Genomic DNA, 23840 nt, shown 5'->3' on the forward strand with positions numbered 1-23840 from the left:
AGGTGTTCAGTGAATGACCACTGAATCACCTTTAGGCTATTTGATGTTTCCAGTGCTTTCCAAATCAGGCTGTATATATTATGTTCCTGTAGGAACATAATAATCTCTTCTTCAATTTTTCACTTATGTGCCTTCCTTCCCTGGAATACACAAGCTCACCCTGGTTCAGAACTGATCACACAGCAAGAGGAGTAAGACACAGTTCTGGGTACTGGGGTTAAGAGAGGGAGAGAAAAACATTCAAAGAAGTTTAGTTCTGGATGACATCATCAGGTCTCCCTGTGGGAAAGAAACATTATCATGTAGAGAGAACAACATTTTAAAGTAGAAAGGAAGGTCATTGTGATAGTCCAAAAATAATAGATTATTGCAGATATTAATAGGATTGGGGCCGTGGGAACAGAGAGTTGGAGATAAGACCGTATGTTTCAGATGGCAGTGATAGGACTTGGTGACTGACTGAAAATGGCACAAAGGATGCAAGAAGTCTAGGATGACTCTAAGGCAGTTAGCTCGGCAAACTCCGTGTCCTTCAGTGCAATGGGGGAACATAGGAGGATTAGGTCCAGCAGAAGGGAAAAGGGGCCTGAGCTCAGTGTTACTTTTACTGTAAATGTAGAAACCGTGGATCATCCCGAATATAAATATTGAGTAGTAGAGAGTTCTGGAGCTCAGTGGAGCAATCTGGACCAAAGATACAGATTACAGAGTCATTAGCAAGCAAGTGGTAGTTGAAGTTCAGGTTGTGACACGTTTTGCCCAAGGTTAGTGCATAGAGCGGAGGTTCTGTGGGCTGGGGTAGGCATGGGTCACATGGGCGCCTCCCTTCCTGGAAATGTCAGGGAATTGACTTAACTGACACACTTTCCCTTGCAAAATGGGCAGAAGCAGTTTTAAAGTGAGAGTTATTGAGAGTGTGGCATCCTCCCTCTACGGGTGACTGTGTACAACGTGAAGATCTCCCCGTGCGTGTCTGATACAATCTCCCATCTTGTGAACCACTGTGGAACACACAGTACTTCTAAACCACTGGGTAACCTGTTTACGTATTCGACTTTCCTAATAGATTCTGCTCCATTTGAGGGCAGGGATTTTATCTTGCTCAAATTTATGTTCTCATACTTAGCATGGTGTTTGGCACACAGGTATTCAAATGTTTTGAGTCAAATGATCTTATTTATTGTTGCTTGCATGAGGTGTGGTTTGTCACTGACATTTTAAATGTGAGTAAAGAAGTCTCAAAAGATTGAGCAAGCTGAACAAGTAAGATAGAATGAGTGGTTTGGGCAGACAGACACCTTGCCCCGATGTCAATCAGCTTTCTCCCACTACAGCACATTGCCTCTGCTCATTCCTAAATCTGCTGTTATCATCAAAACTCGGGGTAGGGAGATAATTTCGCCAGAGCAACTGGCTGTAGCAGTTTGTGGAAGACCTTGCTGAGTTAAACTCGAATGAGTTTCAGCTAGGATTTGTGCAGCTTGCCTTCTCACTTCAGACTTCTTGAAATATCAAGTGGAAAAGCGTGAAGATAGGGCAATTTCGTACTGGACTCACTGTAGAGGAACACTCGGCCTAGATGGGAACACAGATGAAGTGACTAACCGAAGGAGACGTGTGTGTGTCATAACTCTCGATAAGCCTCACCCCTTTTATCTGATTAAAAAAAGTTTGTGTTCACATGCTTCTTGAATGAATAATACAATTTCTCTCAAACAGGAAATTTAAAACTGCTGCTTTTAAAAATTCTCCTGTATTGCAAATTTGATATGTGGATGCTGTATTTAATGTAGAAAATATATGCTAAGAAAAAAAAGAGAGAATGCCGCAGAACCAAGTGGGGGCTAGACAGGAAATGCTATGATTGAAAAGCCTGGCAAGGAGTAGTACAGAAACCTCCTCCTCTGTGGTTTCTGAATTAACAGTCCCTGACTTGTAAATACCTCGCACCTGCAAGACACCTTTGGCTCTCCGCTGGCCAGAGCCCCCTCCAGGAAAGTAGCTAGGGAAAACCGGGCAGCTTCTGGAGAGCCTATGGGTCTGAGACGGTGAAAGGAAGACCTTGAAGAGCGGCCACACAAGCGGAGGAGCTATCTCGCTGAGTGTATTCTCACGGATGCAGATTCTGACTGGGGATTTGTCCTTGAGAAGTAAGCTTCGGTTAGGAAGAGGAACAAAACATCAGGAGGAGAAAGGGCCAGCAGTTAGTGGAAATGCATTGGAATCAGTACCGTCCTTCCGTTCGCTTCTATCAAATGATAGTACCTCCCCACTACCTGCTACTCCAAGTCAGAGAATAGGGGTTGGCTTACTGCCACCTAGGGGTCTAAAAGACAGAATACGAGGCAGAAGAGGGGTACAGAAAGACAGATGGGTGCCAAAGATCAAAACGCCAATATAAAAATATGTACTAAGGGCTGACTGTGCCCCGGGGGAGGGGGAGGGACTCTTTCTCTTCTATTACAGACCTGGAAGCCTTCTCAGAGCTTCGTCTACTAGAACTACTTGGGACTCCAGGGTTCTTTGCTGATCTTCTGTCTATAATGGCTATTTTTGTAGCTATTTGTCTTGACTCTTTAAGCCCATTGTAAGGGCAATAACACATGGATCAAACATAGTGGCTACCTGAAAATTGTTATTTCATTTCAATCTTATTATAATCCTGTATGCCAAGAATGATGATCCTGTCCAGAAAACCAAAGCTTAGAGAGTTAAGTATTTCTTTTTCATATTCAAATCCAAATCTGTCTAAATCCAAAAATCTTCCTCCAGAGACAGCCTGTCTCTCACAAGGCCCAGAATTATGCCTTACACATTGTTTTCCCTTCCAAGTACCTGTGGTAACTTGCACACAGTAAGTGCTCTATACACCAACTTACTCAATTGATTTTGAGTTTGTCAATCTATGTCCGAGGGTGTCAATATTTATCGAACTGACCTCAGGGTATTAACTGAGAACATAAGTTATTCAAGACCAGATACAAATCTTGTCTTCCTTCTCAGAATCTCCCAACTGCTTCATAAATACACACACCTACATTCCATTCCATTCCAGGTCTGGATGAAAGGCCACATCTTCGAACATTAGAGCTGGCTCCCTGGGAGCATCTGAAGAGCAGATGAGGCGACACTGAAATGTGGGATAATTAAGTCCCCGTGAGATGAAGCTCAATCAAGGGTAAGTGGGAGAGAGGAGGAAGCCAGGCAGATAAACGCAATCCTTTCTTTGTGGAGAAAGCCTTTGAGCTAGAGAACAGAACCATGCTCAGCAGAGCGCTGTGCTTTCCACGTTAAAGGGGAAGTGACTGCCAGCGGGGCAATTCTTTGCTTCACCCAGCCTTGCACTTTTCCTTATCTCACTTCCTTATAGCCTCACCTGCACTGTCCCGAGCTTGCACCTTCCAAGTAAAGGAGAGCGAGAATAAAGAGAGACGTTATCATCATACTAGGAATTATCTGAGAAATTCTAACGAACATGTGCTTATATGCACCTAGCAACAGAGACATAAAATACTCACAAAGGGAAAAAATGATGCACATGTAGTGACTGGCAAACTAAATCATAGTAGGAGATTTTAATACACCTCTGAGAAGCTGGTAAAAAGACTTCAATAATCCTCCCTTCGAAGGTGAAAGATCAGTCTAAAAAAGAGTATGTACCAGATTTAAGTGAGAAAAAGGAGCAAAATATCTTTGAAAACCCAAAGAGCCTGGAATCCTGTTAAACAATCTTAACATAATTTCCACAGAAATATAGGGGAGTTAAAAAAGACCACATTTTAGGCCATGAGAACTTTCTAAGTAAAGGAGAACTTAGTCCTCAAAGTCGGGGTGCATACTCTGGCACCTCTGTGTCCCTGGCCCCAGGCCCATGATTCATGTCCAAGTAAAAATGCCCAAGGAAACAAAACTGCTGGTCAGAGCCCACACTGCTGTCAGAGAAGGTGGGCGGCTGGAGACCTGTGGTCTTTGGGCCAGTCTCCCCCTCCTTTAACTGTCTCCCTGTGGTGCATCTCTACTTTCCAAGCAGAGTTAACTCCAAGTGCCCTATGAGAAAATTGTCTGACGCTAATGCTTTCCCCCAGTTTTGCATTTGAGATTCTGGGGGTTCTTTTAAGAGTGAGTAAGCATACATTTTTACTGTGTCACCATCTCTCTCCTCTACTATATCTTTTGTCTGTGTTCATCTGAATTCCTTTCTGCTGTTGGAAGTTTTCCAATCATATGTTAATTTTAAAATGTACTTTATCTTTTTCTCATTGGAAAAGCAATGCCTGTTCATTGTAGAAAATTGAATAGAGAAAAGCAGAGAGAAAAAATAAAATTTATTCCTAACCTACCAAACATGTTCATATTTTATCTTAACCCTGCGATGATGTTTTGCAGCTTACGGACCAGATGCTCCTGAGGTTCTTAGGCCTGGCCATTTCCTGCCCCCCATTTCCTGCCCCCCATTTCCTGTCCTTTCTTTCTGTACTTCCCCTTGTCTCCTCCTTCTCCCATTTCTTTCACATATGCCGATTCAGGATTAAAGAACAAGTGGCATGCCAAAATGAAGCATGTAGGAGTGACAGATCCACAGTGAAGACACAAATTTGCCCATCAGATTTGTTATTAAAGATAAATACCAGCACCAGTCATCCGAGGCATGAATTGGTGAGAGGCTGGAAAGAACCGGTTTCTGGAGTTACCCAGAAAGCTCGCTTCTCCCCAGCTCCACTGTCGACAGTTCAGATCTCTCTAGCGGGGCTGTCCAACCTTTCGGCGTCTCTGGGCCACACTGGAAGAAGCGTTGTCTTGGGCCACACATTAAATACATTGTGACTTGTAATCACAAAAAAAATCTCATAATGTTTTAAGTAAATTTACCATTTCGTGCTGGGCTGAATGCTCAGCCATCCCGAGACGCATGCGGCTGGTGGGCCGCAGACTGGACACCTCTGTGAGCAACAGCTATCTCAGTAAATACAAGGAAACTGTAGAAAATGCTTTTTACCGCCAATCATGATTAATTTGGCTTTGGAGGCCAAACCTCATTATGAGTCTTTTCCAGTCTCGCTCCCAGACATAAACAGTCGCAGGGCATTTGACAGCAAGTTTTCCCTCTTCTGCTTTATGTCTCAACAACAGGAATAAGTGCTGGGTAGGAAGCCCACACAAGTGGTATTTTCCATTTCTGTTTTAGATTGGGTCTGGGTATTTCTGGTAATATGCATGGGTCTCTTGTTCATGGTCATTCTAGATCAGAGATCTCGTTAGAGTTAAAAGCATTGCCAAAGTAATTCACAATACAAAGGAAGAAGAAAACCAACAGGCTTGTCAGCATGCTTCCCTGAGACTAGTGTGTCAAGGCCTAACTAAATATCTTCTCCATGTCCTTGTAAAGCTGTTTTTGGTTTAGCCTGTTAACTAAACTGTTGTGAGTACTTTTATTTAAAATAAATAAAAATTTTGCCCTGGCTGGTGTAGCTCAGTGGATTGAGCACAGGCCTGCGAACCAGAGGATCACGGTTTGATTCCCAGTCAGGGCACATGCCTGGGTTGCCGGCCAGTTCCCAGCAGGGGATGCATGAAAGGCAACCATACATCAATAAATAAATCAATTAATTAATTAATTAAAATTTTAAAAGTTCTGTTTTTCAATTACAGTTTACATTAAATACTATTTTATATTAGTCTCAGGTGTGCAGCATAGAGGTTTGACAATCCAATACTTTACATAGCGTTCCCTCTGATATTTCCAGTACCCACCTGGCACCATGCACAGTTATTACAATATGACTGACTATATTCCCTATGCTGTACATTACATCCCTGTGACTCTTTTGTAACTATCAATCTGTACTTCTGAATCCCTTCCCCCTTTCCACCCAGCCCCCCACCCCCTCCCCTCTGGCAGCTATCAGTCTGTTCTCTGCAACTGTGAGATTGTGCATTAGAGTCCACGCATAAGTGGATTCACGCTATTTGTCTGTCTGACTTAGTTCTCTTAGCATAATACCCTTTAAGTCCATCCGTGCTGTTGCAAATAGTAAGATTTCAACCTTTTAAGAAAATATAGGTATTTTCTTTNACTCTTTTGTAACTATCAATCTGTACTTCTGAATCCCTTCTCCCTTTCCACCCAGCCCCCCACCCCCTCCCCTCTGGCAACTATCAGTCTGTTCTCTGCAACTGTGAGATTGTGCATTAGAGTCCACGCATAAGTGGATTCACGCTATTTGTCTGTCTGACTTAGTTCTCTTAGCATAATACCCTTTAAGTCCACCCGTGCTGTTGCAAATAGTAAGATTTCAACCTTTTAAGAAAATATAGGTATTTTCTTTCTTTTTTTAAAAAAATTGATGTTGGTTCACAAAAGCATGCAGATTTCAAGTGCACAATACAACAAAACACCGTGGCTGAGTAAACTTCCATTGTATACACAAACATCTACTTTGTCACTCCTCTGTGATGGGCATGCGGGCTGCTTCCATAGCTTAGCCATTGTAATTAATGTCTAAAATGAATATAGCGGTGCATACATCCTTTTGAATTAGTGTTTTGTGTTTCTTTGAATATATGCCCCACAGTGGGATTGTTGGGTCATAAGGCAGTTTCATTTTTAGTATTTTGAGGAAATCTCATACTGTTTTCCACAGAGGCTGCCCCAGACTGCATTCCCACCAACAGTGCAAAATGGTTCCCCTTTCTCCATGTCCTTACCAACACTTGTTATTTGTTGGTTTATTGATGATGGCCATTCTGACAGGTGTGAGGTGGTATCTCATTGTGGTTTTGATTTGCATTTCTCTGATGATTAGTGAGGTCCAGCATCTTTTCACATGTCTATTGACATCTGTATGTCCTCTTTCGAGAAGTGTCTATTCAGGTGCTCTGCTCATTTTTTTAATTGAATAGTTTGTCTGCCTGGGGTTGAGTTGTATGAGTTGAGTTCCTTATTAATTTTGGGTATTAACTCCCTATAGGATCCATCATTGATGAATATCTTCTCTCATTCAGTAGGTTCTCTTTTCATTGTCATAAGTACTTTTTAAAAATCCTCCTCCACCCTCTGTCCATTCTGAAGGTTAAGAGAAGTTGCATATGCACCACAAGATTTCAGTGACTACTTTCAACCTACGTTTTATCTGTCACAGACATAGGGAGCTCATTTGTGGGCTTCTAGGGATCTAGGAACCACCTACTGTATACAGAATGTGTAATAATAGAAAAATAGGCATTAGCTTTCATGAGATCCTCAAAAGTTTGTGGCCTAAACATGGACTCCCTCTTAGAAGCAAATTAAGGAAAGTTTACTTTCCCTGCAGTGCTAACCGTGCCCTTAGCATCCCACCCTTGGGCATCAGGCCAGCAGCTCTGTCACTCCCAACTCAGTTCAGCCAACATTTCTTACCCTTCCTTAATCTTTAAGGCACTATTAGGCTTATCGGGTAAACAAGGAAAGTTCTAGTCTAGTCTAGTCTAGGTATTCTAGGAGTGACAGTTTGGTCAAACCTTAATGTGAAAGAGAATCAAGCGGGGATCCGATTTGGATCTAGTAGCAGTGAAGTGGGGGGCCACAACTCTCTCTTTCCTTACATACAGAAACAGTAATTACTGGTGCTATCACATACTTAACACCTGTGCCTGGCTTTAAGTAAACACACTCGATGTTGAATCTGGATTTACTAAACAGGTAAACCAGGAGCCTACGATTTGTTGTCGTGAGACATGCACCATTAGGGACATTGGTTCCTATACTTTGCTGCACGTTGAAATCACCTCGGAATCTTTCAAATCTCCTGATCGCTGGCTTCCAACCCAGACACCCTGATTTCATTTTGGTAAGGGTGCCACATGGGGTGGGCATGGAGATTTTTACAAGCTCCAAGCAATTCCAATCAGGAACCACCCACTAGCAGCTATCATCATTGTTTTCACGTCTCATAACATCCAAAAGTGATTGGCAAACTTGCGATACAGAAAACTTCATGTGCCTGAGCCCTGAGACTTCTACTGGGAGAGAACTTCCGAACTTTCAACCTGTTACTGGAAAGGGGCCTGGGCTAGGAGTGGGTCTGCCTCGGGCCAGCCTCTGGGGTGCGGGTTCTTGACTTTGTGCAGGAAAGATTTCACAACGTGAGTTCAGGTGACTTTGAGAGTGCGTTTATTAAAGTTGGGGACAGCGAGACAAGAAGAGTGAGCTTAAGCAATGCTCTGCTTTCACTCTCTGGAAAAGAAAATGAGTGGCCATTTGCTTTATTGATTTGTATTATAATCGCAAATCAGGTTTGGTTCAAAATTGATTCAGAGTCCCATCCCTTGGACCAGCAGCAAAGTGCCACCTGGGAGCTTGCCAGAAATGCGGAATCTCAGCCGCATTCCAGAACGACTAAATCAGAATCTGGATCTTAACAAGATCCCCAGGGGATTCCTATGCATGTTAAAGTCTGAAAAGCCTCGATACACCCCTTAAACCTCCACTGGGGTCTTAGAATTCTAGATAATCTTTAAAATGAAAAAATTAATGAGTAGTTCTAGAAACCCCAGGGGTTCTGGGTTAAAAATTGTCCTGGACCTATGGAGAGCTCCAAAACTGCCCTACATCAAGGGGTACCTACCCTTGGGAGTTTCCTCAGAATCCTTAAATCTGACGAAACAACAGAATCTTCAGACACCTGAACCTGTGTTGATTGTCAGACTGAGAGAAAATTGGAACCACCCTCTGTGAATTGGAAAACCCTTGTCCATCCGAACCGGTAACCCACTAGTTACCTATCTAATGTTTATTGAATGCGGACAGTGCTTCAGTCACTGTGATAGACACATAATGACAATAATAGAGAATTCTCAGATTTAAATAAAACTGCCTTATGAGGATGTAACTCATTGAACTTGAGTGAAATTGCAAAATCAGGAAGATATATCTGGGCATGTTCTTCTCTCATTATCCCTTGTGGAATGAACTCCACCCCTCCTCAAAAACCGTAGGTCTTTGTTGCTACTCTCTGGGTTTCTGAAACAACTAGCATGTTAGATGGAGTTACTACACCAGGGCTCAGACCTTTCCTGATACTGTCACCGCAGGTCCTTGGATTGCGTTGCCACAAGGGGGTCAGTGTCCCCAGGTGTAAGTGAGGGGTTGAGTTGAGGTTGCCTAGCAGATCCCATCAATCTCTCTCATTGTGTATCTTAGGCCATGGAATAGCCATTTAGGGGGAATCTTTGAAATAAAGTAGTAAAGATGCTATTAAATTTAGGTTTCCAAAATACCTTACTCTTAGAAGCAAATCAACAGGTGAAGAGTGGGGCATAATGGCACAAGTTATTATTTTTTATCAATTTGTTCCTAGTATTTTTGATGGTGCCTAGTGTGAATAAATTGGCATTGCTTAGTTGGATAAAAGCACCCCCTCTAGTCCCCCACTAATTGGCTAAACTCATTAGAAACTACTTAGGATAACTCTTCAGAAAAATAAATATGATTAGGAACGTTATTTCTGTTATACATTTATGAGGCAAGGCAGAAATTTTGTGAGGCTTAAAAAAAAAGAATGACACAATAAAATGTGTGCTACCGAAATGAACACAATCTACACCAACACTTTATCACTGAGAGCAGTGATTTTCAACCAGAGAAAACTTTGCCCCCAGGGGACACTGGGTAATATCTGGAGACATTTTTGGTTGTCACAGTTTGGGAGAGGAGATGCTGTTGGCTTGAAGCGGGTAGAAGCATGAAGGCTGGTCAACATTTTGTAATGCACAGGACACTGACCACAGCAAAGAGTTATCCAATCCTCAATGTTAGGAGTGCCAAGGTGGAAAACCCTTGATTTCAAGATAAAAACAGGGTAGCTCAAACCTGTCTTCTAGTTTCTAAACTGAAGTGCTCCATGAGTGTATGGCCTGAGTTCTTGTTAGAAGCAACAAAAATAAGTCACCACATGCAACTTCTCTGAATTTCACAGGGATCACATTGGTGGCATTCAGCTGATGGTAATGTAATCACCACTTATGACTATTTTGGAGCACAGACCTTAATTATATACGACAGCACCCACAGTGAGAAAAGAAAATTGTCAGTGATGGTACAAGAAGAAATAAACACTCCCCAAAGTCCCGGAAAACTTTTAACAACAAAACTAGTAGCCTGTGGAAATCCAAGCAGATAAGTGTCACCCTGTTCCCAAAACGGCTGCACCTCCCGGAGGCGACTGCCATCAGTGTGCTTGTCCACAGGACACTGTCAAGTAAAAGCTGTAATTACCAGCAGGTCCCTGGGGATGGGGCACAGGGAGAACTCAGAATTTTCCATCACTCTGTGAATCGCTCCAGCAGAGCACAAAGGAGTGCATGTGACAGATTTTAGGAAGGCAGTTGCTCTAGGTGAGCCAGGAATAGAGAGACCCCACAGATGTTCAGTCAGCACAGAAGAGGTGTGTTTGTTTTGCTTTGCTTTGTTTCACTGAACTGTTTTCACAGGATGGTGGGTAAGAGGCTCTGAATGGGGGAAATGTGTCTAGTGGGACAAGGTTTGGGGAGATGCACACACCTGGGGAACAGATCAAAACCACTACTGGTTCCCAGGTGCTGACTTCCAAGGTTCTAAGAGGAGCAGCCAGAGATAGGGGTACACATGCCCCAGCCACTGGCCCCAGTGCAACTCTGTCTAAACTGGAAAACAGGCCCTTCCTTAAGACGCTTCTCTGCTGTCTTCCAGAAAATGGCCATAAAGGTTAGATGGCTAAAATGAGTACTATGCCAAGCCTCCCCCTCAACCCCCTCAGAGTAGTATGAAGCACAATTTGCAAAATCATGGAAAGGAGCCCTGGTAAAGATACCAGCGGTCTTCAAAGGCTGACATTTTAAAATTCTGTGGTCCTACTTCCTCCTCAGTTCATAAGACACAGCTTTTTCTTCACCAGACAGTGCCAGCTAGCCAATTCAGGAAGAAGGACAGAACTGGAAAAAGTGCCATTGTTTTAGTTCCATTGAAATGACTGATGAAGCCAACAATGGTCAATGAAAGCTTAAACTGCTTATTAGGTGAGAGGTCTTTGGAGAATAATATTTACATGGTGCCTAAGGATCACCTTACAAATTACTTTAAAAAACAAACAATCATGTCTTTTTTCTTCATATAACTCCCCCAATACATTTTTACTTACACACTGTAATTATATATGAATGTACTAATGTATTTCTAAAACACACACACACAAACAAATCTAAAAGAGTGAGATAAAAATAATCAGAAAAAGTGTTTAATGATTTTCCTCCTCATACCCCAAATTATTGTCTTTCAAGCACACTATAGAAAGCATCAATTTAATCCATTATTTTGTGCCTGGAGAAGATGTCAGAGACAAGGCATTTCTCTGAATATTGAACTTACTGGCAAAAGCAAAGGAAAGAAAAGACACAGTCTAACAACTTGAGAAGGGTTCAAGTCTTGCAAAAGTGTCTGCTTCACACCCCTGAATGGTGAAGGTGAATCTCTCTGACTTGAAGGCATCCAAGTAAATGTGTTATTTCCCCTGTCTCTCTCCATTCCTAAAGATGTCAGATGCAGATAGGGTTTTTATGCGTTTCTCTCCAATTCACATTTGGAACCTGTTGCTCGTTTTTACCATTTGCTTTAGGTTTCATGCCGTTCTGTTGGATTTCCCCTGCACTCCCTTTCCTGGGCTTTTACTCCCACCTCACCCTGAGTTGTTCACAGAAACTTGTTGCATGATCAGGACAGAGAAAGTAGGCCGCCCTTCAAAGAACAGGACGGAGAGAAGGAACCAGAGAAGGCGTCTACAGGCACTTAAGGAGTAAAAGCTTAATGTGTTTTTTTTCCAAACATGTCTGTGTAACTGAGGAATCCGATGGTCACTGCCTTAACCCAGGAACCACACTTAACACCACTAATCTCCTAGGGAGTTGTAAAATGAAGTACAAAGCATCACCTATGAGTTACACTTGCTAAAAGTGCTTAGCTTGGATCTAATCAAGACTTCATACCTAATTTCCTTTTCAGACAAAGAAATAAATAAAATAACACCAAGAAGAAAGAGTAAGATAAATCTAGAATGCAGATCTGGTCTCTGACAAAGTTGTCAAAAGTAGTAATAATAATATGTTAACCACTTTGTTACCCCAGATTAGAGAACCTGTTAGTGTTTCTGCAGTTGCGATGGGGGAGTGGCAACACCTTTATGGAAAAATCTGGTGGCCAAACAGCTAGATATCTTTAATATATTTGATCATATTTCAGATTATTTTTTCTTTCCTCAACATCAATGAGAGGTTTTATCAAAATATATTTACTTTGTTAATATCAAATAATATCTGATATATCAAATAATATGAAAGCTTATAATGAAAGACAGCCATTCCTGGTTCTCAGCAGTACCCATCTCCCAGAAGCAGCCACCTTGAACTATTTTGGCTGTTTTAAAAAATAAGTATTGTCAGATCAAATAATGTGCTGTTACTACAGTTTCTCAGTTGCGCAACTTGAGAACTGCTATGACAAAGGAAGACTAGGAGATGAGAACCTATATATTCCTTGACACTTGGAAGGCGTTGCTCTATTGTTCGGTGTTGCTTAATTTTCAGATTCTCTTTTCAGATTGTTGCAAGAATTTAGAAATACAACTGATTTTTGCTTACTGTTTTCTATCCTGCAAACTTATTGAACTTGTTTAATAGTTCTAATAGTTTTTTAGTGGATTCCTTATCATTATCTGTATATAAAATTGTGTCTTATGCAAATAGACTCTCTAAAGTTGAATAATTTCAATATCCATTTTAAAAAGTTTTAGAAGGATGTTTTAGGAATCAATAGCTTATGTGTCAAGATACATATAACTGAGGTTCTGTTATTCCTTTGATTTTCCTCAGGCTTTTCTCTGGTTAAGTAAAAAAAAAATCAGATCAAACTATATGTTGGTTTAAAAGTAATCATATATAGATCTGGCTGGTTTGGCTCAGTGGATTGAGTGCCAGCCTGCAAACCAAAGGGTCGCTGCTTCGATTCCCAGTCAGGGCACATGCCTGGGTTGTGGGCCAGGTCCCCAGTAGGGGGCACACGAGAGACAACTACACATTGATGTTTCCCTCCCTCCTTCCGTCCCCATCTCTCTAAAAATAAATAAATAAAATATCTAAAAATATATCATGTCTAGTATTATCTTATCTTTATAAAATAATTTCTATTTATACCTGCACATTTCTTTGACTATCTACATTGCTTATATGTTTACCAACTTTCTGTTTCTATACGTGCATAGAAACAAGTCTATAATAATATTTACCAATTACTAATGAGGATAAAAATAGAGGTACTTTAGCGCTTGTTTTTAAATTTGTATTGATTGACATTTAAAATAACAAGCATGTATTATTTTTAAAAAGTCAACAAAATACAAAATCAAAACTCAACCCACCTACGGAGCCCATCAACCAATCAAGGCCAAGACTATGGTGAAGCAGTAAGGAGCCAAGTGTACAAAATTCAGGGAGCCCTTTCCTGCAGGGTCACGCGAGTCCACTCTAGGCTCCTCCCCTTTCTTGCCCGTGGTGTTTGGACAACCATGAAGACAATGCAGGGAGAACTGTCAGGTCGGTGTTGGTGAAGAAGGGCATGCTTGGGATTCTGGATACGGATGAGTAAAGCATGCTCCTCCTTTCTTATAGCAAGTGATGTTGTAGCATCTTGTAAAGCTGTTTGCAGAAGAAATCATAACCTTCACATCTTCAAAGTTTAGTTGATCAAACACTCTCTAACGATCCAACACCTAGTCTCCCCCTTCCCTCCCTCTCCCTCAGTTCCAGACGTGAGTGAGTGTGTGGCAGGCCCTGGCCGTGGGTGGCACTGAGGGGGCTGTGGATATCCACTCCGGGAGCTGGCTCGTCCTTCTCCCAGGACTCGCACCACGACCACCTCAGCTAAAGTGGCACAGTTCCTTGCTTCGTCTCTTCGGCCCATTTTCCTGCCGTGGCACCTCCCCCAGCAGTTGTCACACCCCAAATATATTCTTACTTTATGTATGTAGTTTTATTCTGTACATCATGTGTAGATTGCCTGTCTTTACTTATTAGAATATGAGCTCCACAATGCTACCCTCACGGTAACGTGATGGAGCACAATAGCTTTGAGTCAGGGCTTGCTGAGTGGAAGAGTGAATGGGTTCATTCACTTATTGAATGACTGTGGACCTGATACTTTTATGACAATATGAAGATGAATAAAATGCAGTCTTTTCTCCTACAGAGAGAGCCCACATGCCAGCCTCCCTCTCTGCTTCTGCTCCCAGAGATGTACATTTGCCTCACACAACCATTATCTCACAAACACATACCTATTGTATTTCTCCTCCTTCCTTTTCTCATATTCTCTGTCTCTTTGTTTTTCTTCTTTCAACTCTTGCCCAGTTATTGTAGGGAAACATTTTTTCTTCCCTTACAAACACACTGACTGGCGAGCATAAAAGGTGGTACTGGTAATTATATATTCATTAAGAGAGAGTCAGTTTTGAAGAAAAAACAATAATAATATTAATGGTGAACATTTATAAGTGTTTACCAAATACATGACTCCCTGCCAAGCAATTTACATGCAATTCCTCATTCTGTCAGTACAGATAATGAAACTATGACAGCAAGAAGTAACTTGCCCAGGTCACAGAGACAATGCCTGCCCTGAACCCACATCAGTCTGATTCAGAGCCCAGGCTCTGCCAGGTATAACAGAAAGACTGCTGTTCACTTCTAATGTAACCCCTCAGTGGGATTTTCCTTCCATCCCCTCCCACACTGCAAGCTGTTTTCATGCTCCTACAACACTCTGCTCATATCCCGCTCTAATCACATAAAATGTTAGGTATGTGTCTGAAAGGGTTAGCTCTGTACGTCTTCGCTCATCACCAGTGTTACTAAGTATTGTCTTTGCTCTCCTTTCTCATTGCAATTGGGCTACACGGGGTCTGGCAGATGTAAGGCTTGCTTGAGTGTGGTTGGTAGGGTACGTGAATGTCTCACACGAGATGCACAGCAATGTGAACATGTCACCTAAAATGTCACACAGTGTGCTTGAGTGTGATATTGTTATGTTACCGAATTACATGTTTATAATTTTTTAATAAAAGATATTATAATAAAAGGGGCATTATTTGTGCCAGACCCTCTGTGTATATGTGTGCGTGTGTATGTGTGTTTATTCCAGAGTTCAAAATCTGGTGTTTGCTACCTATTAGTGGAATAAAGTATGGAAAATTATTTAACCCTTCTGAACTTCAGGTTACTCAAGTATAACATGGGAATAATGAGGCCAGTGTTACAGTGTAATGAGAATTAGCTCCGTCTGTAGGGTGCCTGGCACAGTGCCTAGCATGACACAGGGGCTCAGTGAGCACTCTTCTCTTCATCCCCTCCCGTTCAGTCCCCTGACTGCCTTGATTCCGCCTCTTTGGCTGTCTCTTACCTGGCACCTCTGTTGTTAGGAGTTACCTGTCATGGCATTCATTAGTTATCCATAATTGTACAACAAATTACCCTAAACTTAGCAGCTTAAAACAACAAGCATTTATTATCTCAAACTATCTATGGTTCATCTATAGTTCAAGGATCCAATAAGATTAGCTGGCTGGTTCTGGTTCAGTCTCTTATGAGACTGCGGCCAAGATATCAGTCATCTCAAGACTCAGTGTGGGGAGAATCTGCTTCCACGGTTGCTCGTGTGGCTGTTGATATACTTTAGAAGATTTGCTTCCAAGCTTACTCATGTGAGTCTTTCCACAGGACTGTCACATGCCATGGCAGCGTGCTTCCCCCAGAGCAAGCAATCCAAGAGAGGGAGAGAGAGAGCATCCAACATGGAAGCCACAGTCTTTTTATAATCAAACCTTGGAAGTGACATCACATGACTTCTGCTGTACTTTCATTCTTTAAAAGCAAGCTAATGAGTTCAGCCAACACTCAAGAGAGGGAAATAATATAAAAGCATAAGTACAGAGATGTGGACATTATTGGGGCGTATTAGTCTGCCAATGCATGGTTTAAATAGTTTTTCAAGCCAGCCTGGGGATTGTGGTAAGTCCAGTCCTATTTCATTATTTGTATAGAAAAGTTAGTCCTATCTTTATATAAGAAACTTAGACCCATTGAGAACATAAAAATTGTTTAGCAAGGTAACTGGGTGTACCAAAATAGAGCATTAACATACTCTACAATACAAAACAATAATAATAATGTTTACAAAAATGAAAAGCTGATAGGATAATTTATTTAGTAAACGGACTTTGTGGCATTTACTTTTTTTAAAAGGTATACTGAGTGGCATTTTTTGATGAAGAAAAATCATAGCCCCTTTGGAATTGTCAGAAACCTTACATACCTATTTATTCTTATTCCATCTGCTCTGGTTAGAGATGAGGGACTGAGGGACAGAAGAGGTGAATATGATGTCTTATGTTACTTTGTTGAAGAGCACATCTGAGACTCACTGAATTCCTTATTCATTGGCTTTTTTATACTTTTTGGTTTGGAAGAGAATTGGTTTAAGTTTTAACTTATAAATGTGAAGTTTTCTATTTTCTATATCACTTAAGATGTTTAAAAATTTGAAATAAATCTTTAAAGGGAGCTTTTCTAATATTCTATATGCGTGTGGAATTAAGCAAGTAGTTATTTTAATATGAATTTTCTACAATTCTTGTTACACAATGTATCTTAGAGAGGTTAAAACTGTCTGGTGAGGGTTCATATTCTGACTGGTTTAGGACTTTCAAAGAGTCATGTCTTCACAGGTGTTTATTTGCTTAACTGTCCTCAAATAACAATATCATATGTAAGACTAATATAGTTACACTTAGCTTTGTGAATTAGATATGTACCTACAAAATTGTATGAAACAATTTTTTGTTAAGTATAATTCAATTCCAATGCATTAAAATAATGATTTTGTTATACCCTGCAGTAAATCTTTTTGGCAAGCAACAAATCCTGAGACAGCAGGAGTCATCTCCCTGTTGAAATTTGCTGTAAAATTAGGTATCCTCATGCTTAATTTTCTTAAAGCAAGATACACCTGTAGTGTTTTCTTCCTATAAATTGATTCAACTTATCCCAAAGATATATTTATAATAATATCAGACCCTGATATTTCCACCCAAACCCTTCAATTTTTACCTATTTTAATATAGTGGTAGAATTAACAAAAAGAAATGTATTATTTATAAGTTATTCACTTATTAAGAAAATAATTTTTTTACAACAAACTGATGCTTTTTGAAAAACGTTTCTCCTTTGTGTGTTGTGGGGGGGATGGGAAATAAAAAAAGATTTGTTACTTGATCTAATAAAGAAAAGAGTAAGAATAAGTTAGAATCAAGATGACCTCTGGCTGTCTTTGAAGTAAAGAACTATAATTGAATAAAATCTAAGTATTGTTCTTTTAAATATATATATTTGTCTTAATGTTTATTAGCATTATAATTCAAAAATAAAAATAAGCTGTCTGATAATCTTAGACAGTTAAAATATTTTATTGTAATCATTAGCCTAGAAGTTCCCTGTTTTCTTTCTTTTCTTTAAGAAAGCTTTATTGGAGTCCCAGTCTAAGATGGCACCATGGGAGGCTCCTGAACTCATGTTCTTTCCTGGACACACTAAATCTATGGTTGCCCATCAAGCAATTTCTTTCAAAAGAAATCCAGAATCTAGCTGAGTGACTCTTACACATTGGGTGAATGAGAAAATACCACATTAAAATGGATCTCGGCACACCCTCAATTATTGGAGCCTCTAAGAACAAAGAAGGCCACTTGAACAATCACAGAGATTTGAGAAACAACCAAGAGCTCAGGACAGGGTGAACATTAAGGTTAATCTCTTACATGAGACCATTTCATTAGGACTGGGAGAGCTGACTTATTAGATGCACAGAAATTAGCACAGACAGTCAAGAAAACTGAAGAAATAGACAAGGTAAACCAAACAGAAGACAAGATAAAACTCCAAAAACAGAACTTAATGAAATGGAGATAAATGGTTTGCCTGGTAGAATTCAAAATAGTAGTAAGAAATATGTTTTCCTGACGTCAGAAAAACAATGCATGGCAAAGTAAAAATTGCAATAAAGAGAGAAAATACTAGAAAGTACCCAAAAGAAATCACAGAGCTGAAGAATACAATAATTAAACTGAAAAATTAGATTAAGGGGTTCAATGGAAGACTGAAGTAGAAAAAACAATCAGAGAAACTGAAAACAGGGCAGTAGAATTCATCCAATTAGAGGAGCAAAAAAGAAAATGAACATAGCTTAGAGGCCCTATGGGAAAACATCAAGTGGACTAATTTTCATATCATAGGGTTCCCGGAAGGAGGAGAGAGAGAGCAGAAAACTTGTTTGAAAAAATAATGGTTGAAAATTTCCCTAACTTGGGGAAGGACACAGATATCGAGATCCAGGAAGCCAGTAAATTCTAAATAAGATAAATCCAAAGAGACCCACACCAATAAACATTATACACTTGACCATAGAACAACACCAGGGTTGGGTTACTGAGCCTCTGCATAGTCAAAAATCTGTGTATAATTTTGACTTCTTGAAAACCTCATTAAAGATCCACTGTTGACCCAAAGCATTACTGATAACACAGTCAATTAACACACATTTTCTGTGTTATATGCATTATATACTGTATTACTACAATAAAGTAAGCTAGAGAAAAGGAAATGTTATTAAAATCAAAGGAAACATTATTAAAGGATGGGAAATACATTTATAGTATTTTTTAAAATCCACATATTAGTAGACCCACTCAGTTCAAACTCATGTTGTTCAAGGGTCAACGGTAATTGAATTGTCAAAAGTTGAGACAAGGGAAAACTATTAAAAACGGGAGGAAAAAAACTTATGTACAAGGAATCCTCATAAGACCATCATAAGAATTTTCAGCAGAAAGATTGCAGGCCAGAAAAAAGTGGCAAAATACATTCAAGGTTATGAAAGAAAAACAAATCCTGCCTATCATGACTACTCTACCCAGTAAAGTTGTCCTTCAGAAAGAAAGGAGAGACAGAGTTTTATAGACAGGGAAAAGCTTAAAGAGTATATCACCAGTTGTACAAGAAATGCTAAACAGAATTTTTAAGCTTCTGAAAAGAAAAGCACTTTTTTTTAGTAACAGAAAAACATGGCAAAGGTAAGTATATTGTTAAATTCTAAATAATCTAATGTTGTAAGGTGGCATTATAAATTACTGATAAATCTTGTGTGAAGCTTAAAACAAAAAAAGTATTAAAAACAACTATAACTAGACACCCTGGCTGGGTGTCTTCTCAGTGTTGGAGACATCATCGCATAAAATGATTGTGGGTTTGATTGCCAGTCAGGGCACATACCTAGGTTGTGGGTTTGATCCTCGGAGCACATAGGGAGGCAACCGATTGATGTTTCTCTCTCACACTGATGTGTGTCTCTCTCTCTCACCCTTTCTCTCTCTCCAAAATCGATAAATATATCCTTGGGTGAGGATTTTTAAAAGTTAAAAAAATACTATAACTATATAATTTTTTAAAAGAGTTTATTTATTTATCCTTAGAGGGGAAGGGAAGGAGAGAGGGAGAGAAATATCAATGTATGGTTGCTTCTCTTGCGTCCCCTGCTGGGAACTGGCCTGCAACCAAGGCATGTGCCCTTACTGGGAATTGAACCGCGGTTGCTTGGTTCGCAGGCCCACGCTCAATCCACTGAGCTACACCAGCCAGGGCTTTAAATAATTTTTTTATTTAATTCTTGTTCAAGTACAGGTTTCTGTCTTATATTCCCAACCCTGCCCGCCCCCGCCCCCGCCCCATGCTCCCCGCCTCCCTCCCATTTCCACCCCCCACCCTTAGTTATTGTCCATGTGTCCTTTATACTTGTTCATGTGAGTCCATCCCCTTTTCCCCTATGATTCTCTCCTCTCTCCCCTCTGGACCCTGTCAGCCTGTTCTGTAATTGAGTGTCATTGGTCATATTTTGCTTGCTCGTTTGTTTTGTTTAGATCCCTGTTAACGGTGATATCATATGGTATTTGTCTTTCACCACCTGGCTTATTTCACTCAGCATAATGCTCTCCAGTTCCATCCATGATGTTGCAAAGGGTAGGAGCTCCTTCTTCCTTTCTGCAGCATAGAATTCCATTGTGTAAATGTACCATAGCTTTTTGATCCAGTCATTTACCGATGGGCATCTAGGTTGCTTCCAACTCTTGGCTATCGTAAATTGTGCTGCTATGAACATCGGGGTGCATAGGTTCTTTTGGATTGGTGTTTCAGGGTTCTTAGGATATACTCCCAAGAGTGGAATTGCTGGGTCAAAAGGCACGTTCATTTTTAGTTTTCTTAGAAAATTCCATACTGTTTTCCATAGTGGTTGTACCAGTCTGCAATCCCACCAACAGTGAACTAGGGTCCCCTTTTCCCCACAACCTCTCCAGCACTTGTTGTTTGTTTCTTTGTTTATGATAGCCATTCTGACTGGTGTTAAGTGGTATCTCATTGTGGTTTTAATTTGCATCTCTCTGATAGCTAGCGATATCGAGCATCTTTTCATGTGTCTCTGGATCCTCTGTATGTCCTCCTTGGAGAAATGTCTGTTCAAGTCCTCTGCCCATTTTTTAATTGGGTTGCTTGTCTTCTTTGAGTGGAGTCGAGTGAGTTCTTTGTATATTTTGGAGATTAAACCTTTGTCTGAGGTATCATTGGCAAATATGTTTTCCCAAACAGTTGCTTCTCTTTTTATCTTGATACTGTTTTCCTTAGCCATGCAGAAGCTTTTAATTTTGATGAGATCCCATTTGTTTATTCTTTCCTTTATGTTCCTTGCTCTAGGGGACGTATCAGTAAAAATATTGCTGCGTGGAATATCTGAGATTTTCTTGCCAAGGCTCTCCTCTAGGGTTTTAATGGTTTCACGGCTTATATTTAAGTCTTTTATCCACCTTGAATTTATTTTGGTGTATGGTGTAAGTTGGTGCTCAAGTTTCATTTTTTTGCATGTAGCTGTCCAGTTCTCCCAACACCATTTGTTGAAAAGGCTGTCTTTACTCCATTTTATGTTATTGCCCCCTTTGTCGAATATTAATTGACTGTAGAGAGTTGGGTTTATTTCTGGGCTCTCTGTTCTATTCCATTGGTCTATGTGCCTGTTTTTGTGCCAGTACCAGGCTGTTTTGATTACAGTGGCCTTGTAATACAGTTTGATATCAGGTATTGTGATCCCTCCTACTTTGTTCTTCTTTCTCAAAATTGCAGCAGCTATTCGGGGTCTTTTCTGGTTCCATATAAATTTTTGAAGTGTTTGTTCTATGTCTGTGAAATATGCCATTGGTACTTTAATAGGTATTGCATTGAATCTGTAAATTGCTTTGGGTAGTATGGACATTTTGATGATGTTAATTCTTCCAATCCATGAACACGGTATATGTTTCCATTTATTTGTGTCTTCCTTGATTTCTTTCTTCAGTGTTGTGTAGTTTTCTGCATACAGGTCTTTTACCTCCTTGGTTAGGTTTATTCCCAGATATTTTATTTTTCTTTTTGCTATATCGAATGGGATTTTTTTCCTGATTTCTGCTTCTGCTGCTTCATTGTTGGTATACAAAAATGCCTTTGATTTCTGGATATTAACTTTGTATCCCGCTGTTATGCCAAATTCATTTATTAGTTCCAGCAGTTTTTTGGTAGAGGCTATAGGGTTTTCCATGTACACTATCATGTCATCTGCAAACAATGCCAGTTTTGTTTCCTCCTTTCCGATTTGGATGCCTTTTATTTCCTTTTCTTGTCTGATCGCTGCAGCTAGAACTTCTAATACTATATTGAATAGAAGTGGTGAAAGTGGGCAACCTTGTCTTGTACCTGATCTTAGTGGAAAAGCTTTTAGTTTTTGCCCATTGAGTATGATGTTGGCTGTAGGTCTTTCATATATGGCCTTTATTATATTGAGGAATGTTCCCTCTATTCCCACCTTGCTGAGTACCTTTATCATAAATGGGTGTTGTACCTTATCAAAAGCTTTTTCCGCATCTATTGATATGACCATGTGGTTTTTGTCTTTGCTTTTGTTTATTTCGTGTATTACATTTATTGATTTGCGTATATTGAACCATCCTTGCATCCCCGGGATGAATCCCACTTGGTCGTGGTGTATGATCTTTTTGATATATTGTTGGATGCGATTTGCCAATATTTTGTTGAGGATTTTAGCATCTATGTTCATCAGTGATATTGGTCTGTAATTTTCTTTCTTTGTTGTGTCTCTATCTGGCTTTGGGATTAGGGTGATGCTGGCTTCATAGAAAGAGTTGGGGAGTTTTCCCTCCTTTTGGATTTTTTGGAATAGTCTGTGAAGAATAGGGGTTAGCTCTTCCTTAAAAGCTTTGTAGAATTCTCCTGTGAAACCATCTGGCCCAGGGCTTTTGTGTGATGGGAGTTTTTTGATTACTTCTTCAATTTCATTTGCTGTTATTGGCCTGTTCAGGTTTTCTGCTTCTTTTTCATTGAGTTTTGGAAGATTATATTTTTCTAGAAATTTGTCCATTTCACCCAGGTTTTCAAATTTCTTGGCATACAGTTCCGCATAGTAATTTCTTACAATCCTTTCTATTTCTGTGGTATCAGTTGTAATCTCTCCTCTTTCATTTCTGATTGTGTTTATTTGTGTCCTCTCTCTTCTTTTCTTAATGAGCCTACTTAAAGGTTTGTCTATTTTGTTTATCTTTTCAAAAAACCAACTCCTGGATTCATTGATCTTTAGAATTGTGCTTTTAGTCTCTATGTCATTTAATTCTGCTTTGATCTTGGTTATTTCCTTCCTTCTACTTGCTCTGGGCTGTCTTTGTTGTTGTTCCTCGAGTTCTTGCAGGCGTTGGGTTAGGTTGTTTGTTTGAAATGTTTCTATCCTCTTTAGGTGAGCCTGTATCGCTATGAACTTCCCTCTCAGGACTGCCTTCACTGTGTCCCATAAATTTTGGGTTGTGGTGAGTTCATTTTCATTTGTTTCAAGGAGTTTTTTGATTTCCTCCCTAATTTCAATCTTGACCCATTCATTGTTCAATAGCCTACCATTCAGTCTCCATGATTTTGGGTGTTTTGGGTTTTTTCCTGTGGGGTTGGTTTCCAATTTCAGTCCCTTGTGATCAGAGAAGATGCTTGGTATGATTTCTATTTTCCTGAAGTTGTTGAGACTGGTTTTGTGTCCTATCATGTGATCTATCTTTGAAAATGTTCCATGTGCGTTTGAAAAGAAAGTGTATTTAGTTTCTTTGGGATGGATGGCTCTATATATATCAATTAGGTCCATTTCTTCTAGAGTGTCGTTTAATGCTGCTATATCTTTGTTGATATTTTGTTTGGAAGATCTGTCCATTTTTGACAGTGGGGTGTTAAAATCCCCTACTATAATTGTGTTGCTGTCAATATCTTTCTTGAGGTCCTCTAGGATTTTCTTTATATATTTGGGTGCTCCTGTGTTGGGTGCATATATATTTATGATGTTAATGTCTTCTTGGTGGATTCTTCCCTTGAGTATTATGAAGTGACCTTCTGGGTCTCTCTTTATAGCCTTTTTTTTGAAGTCTATTTTGTCTGATATGAGGATTGCTACCCCGGCTTTTTTTTCATGTCCATTTGCTTGGAAAATTTGTTTCCATCCTTTCACTTTCAGTCTGTGGTGGTCTTTTGTCCTCAGGTGAGTCTCTTGTAGGCAGCATATGTGTGGGTCATGCTTTCTTATCCATTCAGCTATTCTATGTCTCTTAATTGGTGCATTTAATCCATTTACGTTTAAAGTTATTATCGAAAGGTACTTATTCATT

The 23840-nt window shown here is 40.0% G+C and overlaps 1 long non-coding RNA gene across 1 annotated transcript; it reads right to left on the reverse strand.

Annotated features, from left to right (window-relative positions):
* Positions 1 to 6699: 6699 nt before the first annotated feature.
* Positions 6700 to 18714, reverse strand: LOC118993711 (uncharacterized). The gene is made up of 3 exons (XR_005067926.1): positions 18632 to 18714; positions 14331 to 14336; positions 6700 to 6710 (listed from the first exon to the last, which is right to left on the reverse strand). It is a non-coding gene; the product is annotated as an uncharacterized LOC118993711 (long non-coding RNA).
* Between the last annotated feature and the right edge of the window lie 5126 nt (positions 18715 to 23840).

This window comes from Sturnira hondurensis, unplaced genomic scaffold (assembly GCF_014824575.4).
Source record: "Sturnira hondurensis isolate 20B ecotype Veracruz unplaced genomic scaffold, ASM1482457v3 Scaffold0000880, whole genome shotgun sequence".
Taxonomy (NCBI): Eukaryota; Metazoa; Chordata; class Mammalia; order Chiroptera; family Phyllostomidae; genus Sturnira; species Sturnira hondurensis.